The 15,818-nt window shown below is 56.4% G+C and overlaps 1 long non-coding RNA gene across 1 annotated transcript; it reads right to left on the reverse strand.

Annotated features, from left to right (window-relative positions):
* Positions 1-9,159: 9,159 nt before the first annotated feature.
* Positions 9,160-14,738, reverse strand: LOC122232002. Its single transcript, XR_006209317.1, has 2 exons — positions 14,489-14,738; positions 9,160-9,382 (listed from the first exon to the last, which is right to left on the reverse strand). It is a non-coding gene; the product is annotated as an uncharacterized LOC122232002 (long non-coding RNA).
* Between the last annotated feature and the right edge of the window lie 1,080 nt (positions 14,739-15,818).

Raw genomic sequence — 15,818 nt, forward strand, 5'->3', positions numbered from 1 at the left:
TGCCACCGTGCTTCCAGTGGTCACCAGCAGGTGGCGCTAGGCACCCAGTGGCCGCAAACTCCCAGAAGAAGGGAACCAACCCATAGTCAGGGAGTAGTTAGGGCAAGAGGCCGGCTTTGGGGCCCAGCTTCCAATCCCCTTCCTTCTGGAACCACTGTGCTTCAGGGACCGTGGGTGAAGAGGAGGACTGGTAGCCCCAAACTGAGTTCCTCCGGTTCCAGAACCTCTGGGGGGTTGTTCTGTGGTCAGTGAACAGGGACCCCAGAATGTGCTGCATTTACGCCTCTGGAATAATGGTGGGATGAAAGCGGCGAGGACAGGTGGGTGTCGTGGCTCTAACTGGCATGAGACTCAGCCTGGGGCTCCAGCTCAGGCCTCTGCACCCAGCTCACTGGCACGTGCCCACACTGAGCACAGGGCTTCCTTCTCCACTGGGCAAAGTCCAGAGAACTCAGGATCCCCCTGTCTGATGCCTGGAGCTGTTCTGTCCTTCCTCCTTCCTCCTGTCTCCCTCTCTCTCTCCTCCCCGCTCCCTGTCTCCTCTCCTGTGCCCCCTCTCCTCCTCCTCTCCTCCTTCTTTGCTCACTCTCTCCCTCCTCCCAGTTCCCCCTGAGGGACCCGACCCAGGAGGTCTACTTCCCCTGCCCCCAGCGCTCATCTGCAAAGGCAAACAGGGACCAATACCGGTGGGTTTCTAGGATGTGGTTTCCATGGCAACAGCGCATCTCCTGCCTCCGCAGTTCTCAGCCCTGGGCAGGTTGCCGTGGAGACTCACACCTCATCAAAGAGTGATTTGTGGGGTTGTTTTTTTCCTTAACTTCATCTCCTTCCTTCTTTCCAGAAATTCTGACCTTCCCCACTCACAGCAGACCCGGAGAAGCCCTCACCCAGGGCCACTAAGACCTAGAAAGCACTTTGTTCACACAAGGTTGCCCGGCAACCTTCCCCTACTCTCTGGGGGATGAGCGAGGTGCCCCTAAAGGCCAGCTGAGAGGTCTCACAGAGGAGCAGGTCAAAGCTGAGCTGGGCCCCCACCTCTTCTGCTCACGATGCCCTTCAGGCCCCGTGCAGCCGGTGGATGTCAGCCCTAGAGTGTCTGCTCAGTGGCCGTCTCCCCTAAGAACCCTCCATCCAGGCTTTGGAGAGGAAAAGAGAGACAAGAGAGGGGGTGGCGGGGAAATGAGGGATGTGAGGAGGGGTAAGAGATGGGTTAAGAGGGGGGCGGCTTTTGAAAAAGGGGGGAAAGTGAGGCAAGGAGGCTGGGATCTTACAGGGGGAGGAAGAGAGGGAGGGTGACCACCTCGCCACAGAAAGCGGACCTTGCATTTGCAGCGGGAGCATTTCCTTATAAATCACTCGGCAGCCCCAGTCCAAACTGGCCTCTTTCTCTGCCAAGTAGAGAATGTGTTCCTCGACATAAAAACATATTAGGCGCATTGTGCCCCTCTCTCCCCCAAGTTGAAAGCCATTACGATAATTAATTAAGGCAGGAGATTAATTAAAGAGTCGTTTCCCCCCATTCTCCCCAAATAGATGGCAGGGGACATGTGCTACCCCGCAGACAGAAGAAGGGGCTGGGGGGGGGCACAGAGACGCATTTGCAGACACAGCTGGAGACAAAGGACATTACTGGAGGGGGCAGGGAGGCTGGGGGTTGGGAGAGGCCCTCAGGGAGGCCCCAGCGGGGAGCAGAGCTGCCCAGCTTCCGGGAACCTGCATCCAGCTTCTTCTCCTGGTTGTCACAGCATGAGGGGCTCTGTCACCATGGGAACAGGCCCCGGGCTGGGGGGCAGGAGTACTCACCCTTCCTCCAGGATCGTCTGGATCGTCCTCTGCCCTCGGCGCGTGTGGTCAGGGCCAGAGCTCCCTCAGCCCAGGTGAGCACAGTCAGGAGGTGTTTGCCTCATGCCCCCTTGAGTCCGCCAACCTAAAACCACCTCCCTGCGTGACCCGTGTACCGGTGACCCAGCCTGAAGCTCTGCTCATCAGATGCACCAGGGTGCTGGTGTGGCAGGCGGTTTTAGCTCAGCTGAGAATTGTTGCAGTCTTTTAGGTAACATGTTTCGTTTTGCCACATTTTGAGGTCTTAATGATTCCTTCTTTCCTTCCCTCCCTCCCCGCCTTTCTCTCTTATTCCGTTGATTTTCCAGCCTAATTTTGTACTTCTAGGAACTATTCATACAATGCAATGTGTTTCAGACGTGACATAATGGATTCGACTCAGTCCATTCTGTGCTTTTGTTTTAGATTTTATTTTTAAGTAATCTCTACACCCAACGTGGGGCTCCAACCCACCACCCTGAGATCAAGAGTCCCACGCTTTTCCGACTGAGCCAGCCAGGCGCCCCTCCGTTCTGTGTTTTTGTCTTGCTTGCTCTCGAGCCTTCCGGATGTTCTGATTTGTTCAAAAGCACTGCTGTCGTGTTTCCATATTTTGAATGATATTTTTAATCAATGTTATGAAAGGTGTGACTCTCCATAGATGAGTCCACATCATCCCCGGAATCTTTTCCTCCTTTCTGTTGTTATATTTTAGGTTTTCTGTATCTTCCTGCTTGGACTTAGCAGGCAGTTAACGGTTCCTGCGGAGTGCAGATGACTCAGCAAGCACGGGAGACGTGGGAGGAGCCCCTAGGGCACCTTGGCGCTTTATGTTCTGACACCTTCTAGATGTAACACAAAGCAGCGCATGGTCTACTTGCCCTGCTGTTATGGATAGGGGTCGAGCGGGCACTGGACTTTGGGAGCACATAGTAGACAAGACAAATGTGCTCCCTACCTTCTGGGGAGTGACAGTCTGCCGGAGACACAGACCAGTCGATACCCACGCACGAAAACAGAGCCACAGATTGTGGAAAAGGCTAAGCAGAGAAAAGAGCGAGGCCCGATTTTAGGTTGAAGTCAGGAGGAAATGACTTTTACACTGATGAAGTCAACCAGAGTGAAGGGTGAGGGTTCCCAGCAGAGGTAGGACCCCCAGAAGCTGATGAGGCTTTGACCCCAGAGCCCCTCGGTGCTCTGGAGCCTTCCAAGGACCCGGGAGGCGCCCTGGCAGTGTCCCCATGGTCACAGGTCTGTCCTGTGGTATATATAAAATACTTTCACTATAATCCGTTAAGACCTCTGTCTTCTCCCTCTACTGTACCTTGGAGTGGCCAGGCTAAGGGGATGCCAAGCTGGAGAGAGCCCGTTTGGGTTGAAGGAGGTGTGCTTAGGTGGTTACAGCATCCCACGTGTGGCGAGAGCTCAGCTGGCCGGCCTGGGATGGGAACAGCTCCTGGGTGCCTTCGTGCCGGCCCCTGGGCCAGGCAAAGAGGCGCAGTACCTGGGTCAACTCGAAAGGCCCCGTGACAGGTAGGGAGTGGAGGCGAGATGAGGTTTGAATTAGCAAAACCTGGTCGGGAATATCGTTTTGGATTTTGTGACATTTGTGGAATTTGTCAGCCTTTAAAATGTGTGGTTTGTTTTGATTTCTCTCTTTCGAAGTAAGTTTTCGCTTTCGTACCTCCTTCTGGTTTGGATTTCTGCGTTTTTGTTTTGTCGGGGTTTTTTGTTGTTGTTGTTGTTGTTTGGTTGGTTGGTTTTAAGGAACCCGTGGCCCGCACGGGCAGATCTGGGGTCTGCCTCCGTCTGAGGAGCGTGTCTGTGTCATTCTCCATGGCCAGAGCTGAATGGGTGATGGAGGGGGTGTCCTTGGGGCCAGAACAGGAGGCCCCGGAGACGTTGCGGGCATCTCCCTGAGACTTTCCTCCATCTGCCGGCAGGTAGGGCAGAGAGATCAGCGGAGCAGTCCCTTGGCTCAGGACCATGGCTAGCTGCCCCACGCCACAGTGCAAGTCCCGGGGCCTCTGAGCTGGGGGGGTCCCTATGGATGCTCATCAAGGGGGTTTGCGAACACTAAGATTCGCAGCAGACGCCTGTGTTTCTGCTCCTCATTCAGACGCCCCGTTTGAGGCTGCTGTGGCTCACCCGGGTCTCTGCGGGACGAGGGTGCCTAGGTCCTTATCCCTCTGCCTCTACTTGCGCTCAGAGTCAGGACTAAAATGCAGGCCTCCCTCCTGCTTAGCAGGGCTTTGTCCTGAACCCTGGAATGCTGAAAGCTTCCCTCTCCTTCCAGCCAGCTCCAGCCCCTCCTGCCCTTGGAAAGGCCTAGAAGGTGTGGAAGAGCGAGGCCACCTGCCAGGCCTCCCGAAGTTTTCTCCTCGAACTCCGGCTGCGGGGCTCCTGCAGACTCAGCCTTCGCTTGCCTTTCTCCCTTGGGGCTCCCATGGCTGTGACCCTCCCTGTCCAAACGTTCCAAACAGCAAAACGAAGTTTGGTGAATATCAGGAGGAGCCTGTGCTCCCTCGAGGAAGAGCAGCAGTGTTTCCTGGGGCTCCACACTGCTCAGTTCCTAGTGGGTTCTTGTGCTCTGACCCGGTTTCCATCCACTAACTCTGGAGGGGCCGGTTCACACAGCTGGTTTACTCTAGTGAGGTCTGGGAAGTGCCCGTCACAAGCTCCAGGGCCCCTCGGACACATGGGTGGCTGTCCTTGCTTGCACCTGGGGGCCTTGCTTGACGGGCTGGCAGAGGCTGGGAGCTGGACACTGGTCCTCTGCACCGTTCTGGGCCTGGGGACAGGCCTGGTGAGGCTGGTGGGGTAGAGGGAAGCCTCAGTGTCCTCCTGTCACGATGAGAACCCCAGGACCAGAAAGAGACCATCACTAAGGAGACAGGGCAGTTTGGCCAACCAGCCTGCCGCCCATCTGGAGGTTTCGAATCCTTCTGGGAACAGCGTGTGATGACCTCATGCTCCGGGGGGTTTCCTCCAAAGGGAGAAGAACTCTTTGATCCACGGTGGCTGGTTTTTCTGAGGCCATTTTTAGAGCCCGGTCTAGGCTTGTGCTGCACAGAACTCTGAGCTGTCAGGTTTCCTGTGAGTGTTCCAATGCCTCTGTGGAGTGGGTGTCGTGACTGGGCCAGGGAGCGGTCACGTCCCTGTGCATCGTCCCACCCCGAGGGGGGAAACAGGCACCTCGAAGACCTGTGGGCCACTCCCTCCCGTCTGTGCCTGAGCAGGAAGCACAGGCCGTGTGACATACACAAGCTGATTTCCTGGACGTATGGGTGCTATTCCTCCAGATGGAAGAGATAAAATTAAGGAATCGTGCTAAGGAAAAGACGACACATACTTATTTTAAAACAAACAGGAAGTTATATTATGACCTCCTTGGGGACAGAGAGATGTCTATTTCATGAGAGCCCTGCTCTCGGAGCTTTGACATCGAACACACAAGACCTGAACGAGCCCCAGGTGAGGTCCTGAGACACAGGGGACACGGAAGGAGAGAAGATGCGGTCTGGGCTTTCAACAAGGTCACAGTCTAACATGGTAGATGAATAGATAAACACCTACGTTAAAATTCAGGGTGACAAGTATGCAGATAAAGCAGGAAACAGCATTCTTGGGAGCTCAGAATCGGGGTGACCAGAGAGTAAGGGAAGGTATAGGAGGATTCTGCTGTTGCCTCTGCCTGCCCTTCTCCTTTCCTGGCAGGACCCCATCTCTGCTTGGGTGTCCACTGCTCCTGCACAGAGAACCTTCAGCTGTGGACACAGGACTCCAGCTTCAGGCTGAAAGGGACCCCGATGGGTATAAGCCAGCTAGCGTGTTCCATCCCCTGGCCACAGCCATTTGCCACAGATAAGTATGTAGTCAGGGGAGATTCTGGAAGCCACCTTGAGCTCACGAAGTCGGCTTTAGGGGAAAGATAACATCATGTAAAGCAAAGAAGTGAAAGAAAGAAACTAGGTCCTTGGTGACTTTTTCAAGCCACTGGGTCAGTCCCATCCTGAGACTCGCTTCACTTCTGAACTTAACCACCTTCTGTGAACAGGGCGTTCCTTTTCGTTGAATCCGTTTGAGGCCGCTTTTGTGGTTGTTACTTCCCACTCAAAGTGCTAAGTGATGTAGGCTCTTGCTCCCTGAAGAAGGGGACACTTGAGATGGATCTTGAAGCATGTACTCTGGAACATTCTGAAGCATTTTTGTCTGGAGTCCTCTGATTTAAGCTGCCATCCAGCACATGTGTGCTGAGTGGGGACTGTGGGCCAGGCCCTCAGCAGCACGCCGGGGGAGAGGCTGGAGAGCATCTCAGGCTGTCCTCCTAACCAGAAGAACTCTGGTCTCCGTGGGCTGGCTTTAAAAGTAGCACTTGGGTTGTACTATGTCCACGTTCAGGAGTTCTCCAGCCATTGTGTCTCAGAGCGAGGAGGGGCCTCAAAGAACTCCTTCCAGGTCCAACCACTCATGTTCCTGATAAGAAAATAGGGCCCAGGGGGTCGCTCACTTGCTCAAGTTCCCCGTGGACGTGACGGCAGAGCTGGGATGGAAGGCCAGAGTCCCGCCAGCTCCTGCCGTCTATCCTGGCCGGCTTCGTGGTTCCAGCAGCTCCTGGAATGGGTCCGGGATGGACCGGGATGGAGCAGAACAGAATAGCTCCAGAAGCCTCACCTCCTAGCCTCCCTGGGGGCGGCGGGCCAGGGCATCACCTGCCCAGGCCGCTCCCTGCCCCCACGTCTCACTCCCGGGCTGGGCCGGGGGATGGAGTTTTGGGGTTCCTGGTGTTGGCACTCTTCCGAGAAAGACACCAGCTCAGAGCTCCAGCGGCCCTCTGTAGACACCCAGCATAGCCAGACCAACCCACGCGAAGACCTGTGAACAGGAAGTGTTGGGACCAGCAGAGCTGAGCAGACGGCTTTCCTCTCAGAGAACGACTTCGACAGACATGGCTTCCATTCCCAGGACCGGCTGCATGATTTGTGGCGCCCCGTGCAAAAGGAAAATGCCAGATCTGCTTTTCAAAAATCGTTTAGAATTTCAAGATGGCAACCACAGAGCATTAAACTCAGTGGGGACATCCCTGCGAGTGCACCTGTGAAGCCAGCCCATCTATACCGTCTCGGTATTAGAAGGTTCTCCGTCTGCTAGACTGTGGGTGAGCTGGCACAGCGGAGTGCTTTGGAACCGTCTCTGGAGCCAGCCTGGGTGGACCTCCTCATTTGACCTTTCCGGACTTTGGTTCCCTCTGCTATAAAGTGGAAATAATAACAGGGCCGTTGTGGAAATGAAGTCAATGTGTAAATCGCTCGGAACCAGGCACAGAAGGGCTTGCTGTTGTTATTTACACGCCCATGCACACTCTTCTGGGGTGAAAATTGGTCCCCAGCTTCCCGGCTCACAACATGGCCTTCCCAACTGCCCCATCCTGGTTCTGGCTGCTCAGCTACGCAAGGAGAACCGCCATGTTGAGAAGCCAAGATGGTGTCCTGGGACCCACCCCACCCGGTGTCCTCGGCCTCCCCTCCCCAGAGAGCAGGCAGGCCAGCGTGAGCCATGAGCCCTGGGCTGAGAGAGCCAAACCCACTCCTGTCAGGAGCACATAGTTGTGGTTGCTGGGAACTTGGCCTCATAAACCTGCCGGTCTGACCACCGAGCACTTCTCCCTGGAGTCCTGAGGTGGGGAAGGCTGCCAGGCTGTCGGAGAGAGAGGGTCAGAGGGCAAGGGTGTGGGCCATCTTCCCCCACCCCCCTGCCCCCCAGCTGAGGATGGAGTGGGAGAAGGGAGTAGCAGGGGAGGAGGCCCCCAGGGCGGTGCCACAGAAACCTGATGGGCGGGTGTAGACCCACCGGGTGGCATCCACAGTCTCCTCCAGGTCAACCCTCGTTGGTGGGGAGGTGGAGCCCTCAACCCACTTGGGACACCCAAGCCCCGGATTCATACCCCAGCTTTGCCACTCACCGACCCCAAGTTGGTCTCTCAGCCGTCCCTCTGGGGTCCCACCCTCCTGTCATATGGGATTAAGGCTGCTTAATTCAACAGAGGTTCTCTGAGAAGCAAAAATATGAGAGAGAGATAGAGCGTGTGTGTGTGTGTATGTGTGTGTGTGTGTGTGTGTGAGAGAGAGAGAGAGAGAGAGAGAAACGGAGACAGAGAGACAGAGGTAGAATCAGCAACAGAGAGAGAGTGCCAGAGACAGAAACAGAGAGCCCTGGGGAAGTAGAGAGAGAGGCCACCTGAGTGCAAGGAGCTAGAGCACAGCTCGTGTATACTTTTGCCGCTCACGGCACGCTTGCTTGAGGAGAAGGGAGCTCTGGACCTCGCACCCTGATGTGGACATTCTTCCCCCTGCCAGCCCCGGGCCAGGTCACCCCCGGCCAGCAAGCCTTGTTTCCAGGCCAGTTGTCGCCCTTAGAGTGAGGCTGTGAGGGGGTCTCCGTGCCTCCGGCCCGTGAGGCGCACACATCCATGGAGTTCGTCCTCTGAGCCTCCCTCGGTGCCTGGGAGCTGCCCGGGGCCTGGGCGGCCAGGGTGAGCTGTTTCTTAAGAACATCGAATGTCCCCCTGGGCGTGATTCCCGGCCGCGGCCCCGGGCTGACCCTTGCTTCTGGGCCCCTCTATTCAGGTACCTTGAGGAAGAATAGCAAACAGGTCTGGAGTCCAGGAGGCAAGGGGCCAACGTATGACCTTGGAGTGCTTGCTTTTTTTTGACAAAAAATATGCAATTTTAATTTGCATCACGAAAACAATTGTGTTCGTGAAACTTCCAGGCGGCCCCCGACTTGGCCAGTTCCTCCTTTAGGCTGCCTCTCAAGAGGGAAAACTGCGAAATACAATTACTGAGCAAACAATGGACTGAGGATATATTTAACGCAGGGCTAGGCTCAGGGGCCCGGGTGCACACCACCTCGTGGGCCCCTCTCCCTCCCGTCTCAGTGTGAACCTTCCTGTCCTTTTCTCTTCCCTCAGCCTCCCAGCCGCCCCCACCTCCCCGTCTCCAGTTGTCTGCACGCCAAAGCCATTACTGATGGACAGACAGTTGGACGAGCCCCTCCCGGGATGGGAATAAACCCCTTCCTCCCCACCCTCCCCAGATCCTTCCAGCATCCTCCTGCCCCTCGACTGAGGTCACTGCTGAGTCAGAGGTATCACTGAGTGGGACCGGCGTCTCTGGGGGTGGAGTTGTCTGGAGGAAAACCATCGCAGCCTTCAGAGCTCCGAAACACCCTGCCCATGATGCTCCCGGCTCACACAGGGAGCTTCTCTGCCCCTGTCTTGCTTAAACCTCCTAACAATCATCCGAGGCAGGTCCATTTCACAGATGAAAACATTAAGGCTCAGAGCAGTTACGTGGGTTCATCGTAGCGTTCCCATGATACAAAGAGAGTCTATTTTCTGTTCGACTTGGACAAGTCGGCTGCCTTGAGATTTCCTTTCGGAGCGTGCATTACAGGCAGGAGGCCGCTGAGGTCTCTTCCAGTGCGAAGTCTGATGGGTGTGAGATCCAGAAGCTGGGAGGGCGATCTTTGCAAACGTGGGCATCTTCATAGTGGGCGGTGCCTGTAGGAGGGACGTGGAGTCATGTGTTGAGACAAGGGCCAAGGCAGTGAGGGGACACGAGAGGGGACGCGTCTAGCACCCAGTCCCTGCACTTTCTCAGAGAAGCCTTCCCACACGGCAAGGTTGGATCCCCTCCTTCCCCTCTCCCACAGCACCCCTACCTTTCCTTCATTCAACTTTGTACTTTTTCCTGTGGTCATTCCTTTTTTTAAAATTTTTACTTCGATTAAACAATTTGTTAATGTTTATTTTTGAGAAAGAGAGAGACAGAGCGTGAGCAAGGGAGACACAGAATCTGAAACAGGCTGCAGGCTCTGAGCTGTCAGCACAGAACCTGATGCGGGAACCCATGAACCGTGAGATCATGACCTGAGCCAAAGTCGGACGTTCAACCGACTGAGCCACCCAGGCGCCCCTATTAAACAATTTTTTTAATGTTTGTTTATTTTTGAAGGAGAGAGAGAGACAGAGCATGCGTGGGGGAGGAGCAGAGAGAGAGGGAGACACAGAATCCGAAGCGGGCTCCAGGCTCCGAGCTGTCAGCACAGAGCCCGATGCGGGGCTCGAACCCATGAGCCGTGAGATCATGACTGAGCCACCCAGGTGCTCCCTGTGGCTATCCCTTTTTACTCTGTCTCTTCCAAGACACTATGAGCTCCTCAGGGACAGTGAGTGTCCTTCTGGGCTTGCCATGAGTATTCCATAGCTCCTCCTCTTGGATGATGAAGGGCTGCTCGAAACCCAGACAGATCTGGAGCAGGCCGTTCATTGGCCAATCAGGACAGCCTTTGCCCACCTTCGGGCCGTGGGAGTTCACTCCACCCGCAGACGAGGCCTGTTATGCCCCGCACCCTTTGCAGACCTTACATAATTTCCCCGGGGTCCTCTGCGCGCAGGTTGCGGTCTCGGGCTCCAGTCGCCCTTTCTGGAAGTGTTCCTGACAAAGGCCTCCCGCGTCAGCATGTGAGGGAGTTTCTGGGGGTGGGAGTTTGGAGGGGGTGGTGAGCGAGGTGAGGGGGAGTGACGGAGCATCGTGGTGGGGCGTGAGCTCGCCTGCAGTGACGAGGGTGACAGGGCGTGGCGGCGTGGGTGATCAGATAGAGGAGGGGCCGAGCGTCCGGGAGATCCACCGGTGCGCGTGGCCTGCCGGCGGGATCCCGGGTGTACGTGTTACCAGAGGGCGAGGTGGATTGAACACCTGCTTGCCTCCCGCTGCCGTGTGCCGTGTGCCCCAGAGCGGGGAACCAGACCCGCAAGAATAAAGGGCCACACTGATATTCAAAGGCCAGTACCGCAAGAGGACAAAGCTGAAGCCCGTGGCTCCCAGCGTGCCCCGGGAAGATGTCCTCAAAGGAGAGGATGGGCTCAGGGGCGTGCCTGAGCATTCAGGGGCCCCAAACTGCCCAGCTTCGGGGGCCAGTTCCTGTCTGTGGAGCCCGTGGTTCTGAGTCCAAAACATCTCACTCCCTTCTGAGAAAGGGTCTCGGAGAACAGGCCGCAAACAAGCACAACAAGTGAGATCCAGGAGAACCCCAATCCTTACGTTCACATGGCCCGGAAAATAAAGTTTCCAAGTGGCTCAGCGGAACGTGCCCTGGGCCTACTCCAACCGCAAATGTGAGACGAATAGTCCCAAGCGCTCACCAGGCTCAAATCTCAGCCAACCCGGCCCTCCCTGGTTTCTCGTAAACTCCGAGGAGCCGGCGGCAGCCATCAGGTTTGACTAACAGCACCTGGGCCACGAGGCACCTTGTTCAGCTCAGCTGGCGCGGCTCCCCCGGAGCCCCTGTCCCTTGCCTGGCTCCTCACAGCTTCCTCAGCCTGGTTCTAAAAGAAATGCCTTGTATCTATAGTGTACTTAGCTCTGGAGGGCTTTGCGGGCATAATCTCATTGAGGGGAGCAGAGGTGTGGGGCTGCAGGGAGTTGGGACCATCTTTTTAACCGGGAGGGATGCTGGGCAGGAGGGTCAGGGGTGCCGGAAATTCCGTGCCATGTGGCCTGCTGAGCACTCTGCCACCACGGCATCCAGGTGACCGATCTCTGAGCGCCTCCTGTGTAGCCAGGCCTGCCTGAGAGCTTCGAGGAGTTTGGAGGCACGGGGCTTGGGCTCTGCTCCCACGTTGCCCTTGACCGGGTACAGGAGGCCGGGGTCCTCCCACAGACCACAGGGTGGACAGGGCTTGGTCAGAGGCCTGCTCTTTCCAGCAGTCCGTCCCGCACAGATCGCAGCTGGCTTTCTTCGGTGGCACCTGCTCCCCTCCGTCTTGGGCTAAAGGACCGGCTCTGTGCCTGGCGTTTCAGCCATTTGACGCCCACCTACCTTTCCAGGCTCGGCACGTGGGTGTGTTCGTGTCTCTCGCCGTTAGCCACCGTCTTTAGGCCCCCAGCAGGTGCTTGAGGGGCTCACACGCACTGTCACAGTGCTCCTCGGTGCAGGTGGGGGCCTGCCACTCGCTCCAGGCCAGCTGGCAGGTGAGAGAGCTGGGATTCGCAACCAGCCTGACCTCTTCTCCTGACATCCTAACAGAAAGCCCGAACGCCCCACCAGGTGGCAGGACGCGGGCTCTGGCTGGAGTTCTTCCACCCGTGGAGGTGTGTGTGGACTCGAGAGCCTATCCCAGGCAGAAGGAAGAGCCAGACTGAGCCAGGCCCCAGCGGTCCCTGTTGACCAGACAGAAGGGAGGCCAGGGTGGCAGGGATAGGGAGAGCCGGGGAGGGAAAATGAGCTGGGGCCTGGAGAAGAGACGGGGCCCAGGGGTGGGTAGGGCAGGCCTTATACATAGAATGGGGGTCGTGTCCCAGTTCACGGAGGTGCCCCTCATGTTCCAGGCTGTCCTGGGGGCCCGGGTCCTCACTGACTGCTTCTCAGGCATCCTGTGAACCTGTTCCAGCAGTGTCATTTCTGTCCCATCTCTGGCACAGGTCCCCGCAGGTGGGACGATTATAAACAAGCGTTGAATGACCAGACCTCTGAGGATACTGCGACATGGAGATTTGGCAGCCTGGCCGGGCACTTGCTGAGTAAGGAGATACTGATTTTAACCAAAAGATCACTAAACACACAGTAAAAGGCTAACGCTCCCAGCTGGCCGGTCTGTGTAGCTTCTATATGTCCAAGAACCAGGATAACAAAAGTAGATACTATTTGTCAACCATTTTCTCTGAACCAGGTGCTGTGCTCGGAACTTTACAGACCACTATTTTAATTTAATCCTCATTTTTAAGGTGACCCTCCCAGGGGGAGAGCCCTTCCAAAAGCTCCTGCCGCAGAGTAGCTGATGAAAACATATTTGTTGACTCAGAAAGTTGAATTTAATCAGGTCTTGGAGGGCGGGTGGGACTGTGTTCGTTGAGAGGAGCAGCGAGCCCCCAAGAGCGCCCCAGGCTGGGGGCTGGTGCGAGTGAAGGTGGGGAGGAGGCCACCAGTGGGTGAGGGGGAAGTAGAGGGGAGGGGCTGCCCATGGGGGTTGGGGTGGCTCTGCTCCGGGGACCAGGGAGGGGGGAGGCAATGTCAAACCGGGGACCGGGTGGTGCTGCTGACTTTGGACGTGAGGGAGAGTGCGGAGCCCTCGTAGTTCTGGAACGGGGGAGATAAAGCTAGGGTTGGATGCTGGCTGAAGGCTGTGGGTCAGGGGAGGAGAGGAGAGGGGGGTCTGGAGGGAGAGGGGCCAAGAGGAGGTGAAGGCAGAGAAGGAAAAATAAACTAGACGGAGAAAGGGGGAAGGAGGGGGTGAGGCCCAGGGAGAGGAGGACATACCGATAAGTGGTGATTGCTAACATTTGTACACCGTATTTCACCAAGCCATTGCACACACATTATCTCCTTGGATTTAGTCCTTGAAACAGGCCCGTGAAATAATAGGATAGCTCCTGCGTACTGAGCCTGCTCATGCCGGGGACTTTATGTACATTTCCTGTAGCCCTGTCAACAGCCACAGAGGGCGAATACCCTTATCCCTTCCCCTCTACAGATGATACATCTGCGACTTGGGTAGGTTGAGGACCTCACCCAAGATCTCGGCTCAGAGCTGGCATTCCAATCCAGGCCTGTCTGGCTCCACCGCCGAGGTCTGGCCTGCTTGTTCCAGACCTTCTCCCATTTACAGATGAGGAAACTGAGGGAGGCCCTGAGTAGCTGCCAGTCCAGGGGGCATCTTGACAGCAGCTATGCCATCTGGTTCTGGGCTGGCCACACTTGGCCCAGAGGGGTCCAGGGACCACATAGCTCCACCCCTGACCAAGTCCCCTGTGTCCATTCCTGTCGGTCTTCGTGATTCCTCAAATGGGGGCGCCCTCACTAAGCACTCCTGCAGGCGGTTTTTCCAGATGCCCGAAATCTGATCTGAGGCCCATGATAAAGCCTTGGGGACTGGAGGTAGGTCCTCTAGGGGTGACAAACTCTGGATCGCTGCTTGCCTTGCCACATCAGCATCAGAGCTCAGCACTGTGAGGGATGGAGGGGTTTTCAGTGGGGTTTCAGGCCCAAATGGGAAAAAAGCTCCAGGCCCTTAAAGATGTGAGAAGGGGCCAAGACAGGGGGTAGGCGTGTGGCCAGAACAGGAGAAGGAACGAGTGGAGTGTTGTCCAAAGACCCCGTGGAGGTGGCAGCCGTGGGCCTCATCGGGCTGTGTCCAGGGCTGAGTGAGTGCTACATGGCCACCTGGGTGGCCACTCCCACATGTCAGCCCCACACAGCCAACAGGTTCTCGTGAACGACTTAGCCACCTGTCCCAGCTGCCTCTCTTGGCTGGAAGGTTGAGATTCTAGAACTTTATGGGGCCTGCAGAAGGTGGAGCTCTGCAGGGTCCCAAACCACATGTGTCTTCTCTGCAGGTGACTCGTGGCAAGTCTCCGAAAAGTGGGCCCGGGGCGTCGGGGTGGGTAGGTCGACAAGCCTCTGCTAAGTAGACTAGCCTGTCTGGCCGTCCAGAGGGGCTCCATAAATATTTGTTGACTGACTAACAGAAAGGAAGTCCAGCCTGAATTAGAAAATGCCCGGCAGAAAGAAAAACGCATTGCATGATATATTCAAAGAAGACACTAGAAGTCTCAGAGGGCTCTGCAGAAGGAATAGAGAATGGCTGCCATTAACATCTTAAACATACCATCAGAAGGTAACGTGAGTCTTTTTTCGTGGGTCAGAGTGCTTAAAATCTGTTCTCCTCGCTATCTCCAAGTATCCTCCCTTTGAGGATCTTGTTGGTGAGGATCTGGAATCTCGGCGGAAAATGGTGGCTCAGCAGAGGCACACTTCAGGGTTGCTGTCACCCAAAGAGCTCTGGCTCCCGGTCTGCAGGGTTTCGGTCTACATAAGGAAATGCAGGGCCCTGCCGTGTGTTTGTTCACATGTCATACTCCGGCTGCCAGGCTGCCTGAAAACAGACAAACAGCCTTTGTGCCAGGACCCCAGTCCTGCCGCGTGGGGCTCTCCTGGGACCTCGGACGAGCCGGGCCAGCGGATGGAGCCTGACCCTCCTGAGCGCTGTGTCTGCCTGTCCAGCCAGAGCGCAGGCCGGGGGTGATGATAGTGTGCACCTCCTCCCCCCGCGGCAGGCTGGCCCCCCTGCCTACCCTGGATGGACAGAATTCTGTGGGTCAGGGGGAGCTGGGCTGCATTTCCTCCCCCATTACTGCCCTGTGGCTTCTTATACCACCCCCCAGCCAGTGGAGAGGTCTTTCCTGTATGTGACCAGGTCAGGGACTGACGTCCTGATGGCCCTGTGCTCACAGTGAAAAGACGGGCACCCCAGGTGGCCTGGCTGTGGGCCCTAAGCTGACAGGAGACTATGTGGGTTGACAAAGGTGGCTGCAGGACCCGTTGCCCCTGGGCCGGCTGCCCTGGCAGGGGGGGAGGCAACGCGCCCTCCTTTTCTGTCAAGAGGAAGCCATTCCCTGACAAGCGTCGTCCATAGCGTCCCACGGGGTGCATGATCGAGGGATGGAGGAGGGTTGGGCCCCCGTCGCAGAGCCCACTGAGTTTTCTAGAAGAGAAGCAGTGAGAGCCCTTGTGAGGGGTAAAAGACCCAGCTAGTGCTTTGGTCAGGCAGGAGGGTTGGGTGTGGAGGTCCCCCTGAGGTTCTCCGCCGGTAAGCTATGGGACGAGATTTTTTTAAATAGGCCCGAGCAGTGACTTTTGCTTTGTTTTTTGTTTTGTTTTGTTTTAATTGTGAGTTCACAGTTGGCACTTAAATTTGACATCTTTCACAAACACACCTAGACTTCCAGTTTCTCTTAAAAAATCAGAGGACTTGGCAACAGTAGGCCGGAGCTGGGTCACAGATGCCTCCCTGGAGCTCCTGTGGCCCTCTTCCCCTCCTGCCCACTGCCCTCACTGTGGTGTCCCCCGGGCTCCGCAGCCAGGGAAGGGGCTGTGATTTGGGACTGATGCTTTTTGGGAGAGGTGCCGGGGAGGACTGTCCTCCATCCTCCGGGGAA

Source organism: Panthera tigris, chromosome D2 (assembly GCF_018350195.1).
Source record: "Panthera tigris isolate Pti1 chromosome D2, P.tigris_Pti1_mat1.1, whole genome shotgun sequence".
NCBI classification, from domain to species: domain Eukaryota; kingdom Metazoa; phylum Chordata; class Mammalia; order Carnivora; family Felidae; genus Panthera; species Panthera tigris.